Below are 4539 nucleotides of genomic sequence, written 5' to 3'. Positions count from 1 at the left end.
GCACAATAGAATAAAAAGAACAACAAAAATTGTGAGGAGAAAGATATTTTCATTATGTTAATTCTAGTTATTTCATTATTCACGTACCAACAAAATATCTAGTACTTTATTTTAGTACTTTTTATTTAAATTAGAAACAATCTTATTTTACATTATCAATCCCAGTTCCCTCTCCCTCCCATCCTCCCATGCCATGCCCCCCACCGACCCCTCATCCCACCCCCCATCCACTCACCAGGGAGAGCGATAACCAGGTACTTTAAATACATACAAGGTCATCTTGGCATGTATTCAATAAAGAAAAAAACAATACCTAGTATTTATTAACGAGGTTGAGTATTTTTTAATTTGTTCATTTTACTAGTTCATATGTAGAATACAGTGCATGGGGAAACTTAGGCTCAGTGACTTAGCCAAGTCCCTGTAATTAGGAGACACAAGTCCTGGGGCTTGGTCTGATCTGGAACCTGTATCCTGTAAGCGTTTCGGGATGGGTCGGGACAGGATGGAACAGGAGTGGATCAGGTATTCTGGCACTCAGGGGTCACAGAATACTGAGTGTTACACAGCTCAGGTGGAAAGGTATCCTGGAGCTCGGGAGCCAAGGATACTGAGTGTTACACAGCTCAGATGGAAAGGTATCCTGGGGCTCAGGAGCCAAGGACTACCACAGGTTGCAGTAAGCTTAGCTGCTTACAGCCTTGTCTCAGGGAAAGGCTTTTCCAGTGTATCAGCTCGGCTCTCCAGCAGGACAGGGTCTTCCAACTGGGGATGTTCGCCTAGTGTAGCAGTTTTGCCAGGCAGGAGGTTTCTCGGGCGAAGTTGCTACAGTTCAGCTCTGCTCCAGAAGAGCGGAGAGCAGGGAGCTGAGTGTAACAACTCCACTCTGCCAAGGGAAGGTTTCCCGGGAAAGTATTACAGCCCTGCTCGCTCTGCTCTGCTCTGCCCAGGGTCGCCTCTGCTCCGTCGCCGCTACAAAAGAAGATATTCACCCAAAGCTCATCCAAGGGGTTTATTGGGAGAGAAGAATCCAGGAGAGTGGCTGCCCTCTGCCATAGCGGCAGAGGACAGCCGGGTAGCCCAAACAGACACAAGCTGAACAGACACAGGGTTTATATAGGGCTTCCAGGGTGGGGATTGGTCAGATTTTAGTGCTGAGCTCAGATTGGCTAGAGGTCTGCTCAGGGATTGGTTAGTTTTCTGCACAAGGATTAGGGTCAGATTTGGCTCTGGTTTCAGGGCCAAAGTGTGTTTCTTTCTCTGGTCCTTTTTAGCCTTTTGGCTCCAATTTTAGGGCTAGGGTGCATTTCTTTCACTGACTCTGATTCCAGGGACAAAGTATGTTCTTTTGGCACTGGTTTCAGGGTCAGGGTCCATTTCTTTGGTTGTGGTTGCAGGGCCAAAGTGTGTTTCTTTGGCTCTGCTCAGGGTGTGTTTCTTTGACTGGTCTCTTTTCCCTACACATCCTAGTCCCAATTTTTCTGTTTTCAACAGCGTCATGCCTCCCCATCCTTTTCTGAAAAGAAAAATGGCATGGTGAAAATCCCTTACTTCCCATGGAGGCTGTGAAGACCATGGGCACCTATAGCTGGCACACACACAAGGTTCAACTAATGGAGAACCATTCCGTTTTTGACATTAATTGAATTTATTCTTTCTCTTACATGCATATAATTCATTCTGATTATTCTCCAACCACCTTTTGTTATCTCCTCCCCACTCTTCCTTGAAAATCCCTTTCTTACACGCATGCCTATTTGTTTTGCTTTGTGACACACTGAATTTAACCAGGACCATCTGTGTGACCGTGAGTTTGGAACTATCCACTGCAGCCTGGCGGGTTCAGTAGTGGGTACATGATTAAAGACCATGGCCGTCCCTCTTCCAGACCCCTTCAGTAGCATTGCTAATAGTTCATCAGTGAGAGTTGGGGTAGGAGACCTGGAGCCATGCTGTGTGGAGCAGGTTTCACTTAGCTGCCAGTGTGCACATCTGTTTGTATCTCCTTCTTCTGGCCGAGCAGTGGGAATGCTCCAATGCAAACACTATTAGCTTGGGGCAATTGGGCCTCGAGCTCTTGACAATTTAAGGCTCTGGTAGACGAGTCCTTTTGGAATTAGTTGTGTGTTTACAAATTGGTCCCATGGGACTGCAATAGCTCTAGAAATCCAGCAGTTGATATGAAAGTGCTTTCAATGATTCAGATTGCAAGGGAGAGAATCTTCTCTTGTAGTGAGCCGTAAATGTCTCTGCATATAACAGCTTCCATTACTTCGATGAACAGTTCCTAGCCCCAACAGTACTAAGGCCTATGGCTCACTTAATCCTGTAAAATCTGGTATGTCCCCAGGTTCAGGCACTGCAATGTGGAGCAGATACAAAAATCTAATACATGGGAAACTGAATGACAAGTCACAATAACCATTTTCCCTCTAGCTTTGAGATCTCCCTTGTTGAAAAACAGAGGAACATATTACAGGAAACTGGGGAAAGCAGAAGGAAACAGCAGGGTCTTCTTTGTCTCTTCTATATGAGACATAAATCCCTGAAGCACTTCATTTACCATATCACTCTTCTGCTCAAGAACTCTCAATAGCACCCAGTTACCCCTAGCACTGAGTCCAGACACTTCACCCTTTTTTCATAGCTGTATTCCCTACTTTACTGGTTACTTGTTAGTGGTTTTTTTACTGATTATTTTGTTATTGTTTTTCATTCTATTCAGATTTGTTTTATGTGAAGTATGTGCCATGCACTGGGCTGTTACCAAGCTCTGCCTCGTCCTGTTTATTTTGCCAATGGGCCTGTCCACACTCCAGGTACTCTATTGCAAATGTCTTCCCTTCTCCTCTCATCATCTCTAAAGCTTCCCTTAATAACAACCTGGCAGGGGAGATACTATAATCAAGAAGGTGGTTTTTCCTCCAAATGAGGCTTATCCCGTGCACACAGCTGTGCTGACCCCTGGGATTTTCTCAAATGTGGGAAACCAGATAGCATAATTTGTGGTAGGGAAAGGAAACATTAAATATAAAAATAAAATAAAACAAAAATATAAGCTTTCCTTGTGTGCCCAACCCTTAGTAGTGATTGGGAGCTCAGGACCACCTAGCTAGCTTGAAAGCAAGCTGAGTTGTAGTCAGAGTTGTCTGTTTGAATCCCATGAATGACAGGGAAAGAAGCCAGGGAAATAACAATGACCTTACATCAGAGGATTGATTTAATAATCAAGATGTGAGGATGGAAGAGCTGGGGATGCATCTTAGTGGTGTTGAACATTAAACTTTGGGTTTGATGGTCAGCAGCATCCCAAACAAAAAAAAGTGTTACCAAGATATCCAGGTTTTTCCCCAGGCAAAACCAATCAAAGCTCACCTTGTATCATCATGGGTATGGGTGTGCCTCTTGGAGGTTGAAGGGAGCTCGTGCAGTGTAGGATGAGTACTTAAACTACAGCCATCTTCACTATTCCATATCAGGGAGATGGGTAGGACTTAACATAATCACATTTAGACTCAAATAGAAGTACAGACCTGAATGGGAGCAGCAGCCTACCACATTCATTCAACAGATTCCATATTGCAAAGCCTCTGTGGCAGACAAACCTGCCCCCAACATATGTGAGGTCAGGACAAATGAAGGAAGGGAGTTCCAATAACCATATGCTTAAATATTTACAAGATAAAAATTATGCTAACATGTTAAAGCTGTGTTCTTGAACTGGGCATGGTGCTCCATACGTGTAATCCTAGCACTGAAAAGGTTGGAGGCAGAAGGATTGCTGAGAGTTCCAGACTAGCCTGGGTTACAGAATGAGACCTTGTCTTAAAACCCCAAAACAAACAGAAAAGGAAAAGTATGTTGTCTGTTCATACCTTGACAAGTGAAGCATAGCTTTGAATTATTTGAAAACCCAGCGTCACATTGGAACTATTCTTTTGAGATGGGGTCTTTCTATGCAGCTCTGGCTGGCCTGGAACTCTCTATGTGCAATTGTGTGTTGCAGACTTTTTCTGTACCACCAACTCTCAAATAATGACATCGAGACTTCTTATTTATTATAAAGATCAGCCTTAACTTATGCTTGTTTCTAACTACCTCTTATAACTTAACCCATTTCTATTAATCTACATGCTACCAAGTGGCTCATGGCTTTTACTCTCCTCCTGCATGTCCTGTTTCCTCTCTGTCTCCTCTGGTATCTCTCCCCTTCCTAGATTCATCTCCTCTTCTTTTCTCTCTGCCTGAAAGTCCCTCCTAACTTCTTCCTGCCTAACTATTGGCCATTTGGCTCTTTATTAGACCAATCATCTTCACAGTGTGCAAAATATGAGTTGAGACTGTCCTTGAACTTCCTAGTACTGGGGTTAAAGGCATGCACACCATGGGCCCACTACATTCAAAATTATTTTTTTTGAGTCAGAGTTTCACTATATAGCCATGTCTAGCCTGGATCTCACTATGTAGACCAGGGTACTTTAGAAACCATAGAGACTGTCTGTGTCCCCAGTACTGGGACTGAAGGTGTTTGCCACCAGA

At 43.9% G+C, this 4539-nt stretch overlaps 1 pseudogene; it reads left to right on the top strand.

Annotated features, from left to right (window-relative positions):
- The first annotated feature begins 2875 nt into the window (after positions 1–2875).
- LOC121140125 lies at positions 2876–3028 on the top strand (annotated as a pseudogene).
- The last annotated feature ends 1511 nt before the right edge of the window (positions 3029–4539 follow it).

This window comes from Mesocricetus auratus, unplaced genomic scaffold (assembly GCF_017639785.1).
Source record: "Mesocricetus auratus isolate SY011 unplaced genomic scaffold, BCM_Maur_2.0 Super-Scaffold_100003, whole genome shotgun sequence".
In the NCBI taxonomy this organism is placed as follows: Eukaryota; Metazoa; Chordata; class Mammalia; order Rodentia; family Cricetidae; genus Mesocricetus; species Mesocricetus auratus.
The sequence above is the reverse complement of the archived record's forward strand: the minus strand, read 5'-3'. Positions and strand labels throughout refer to the sequence as shown.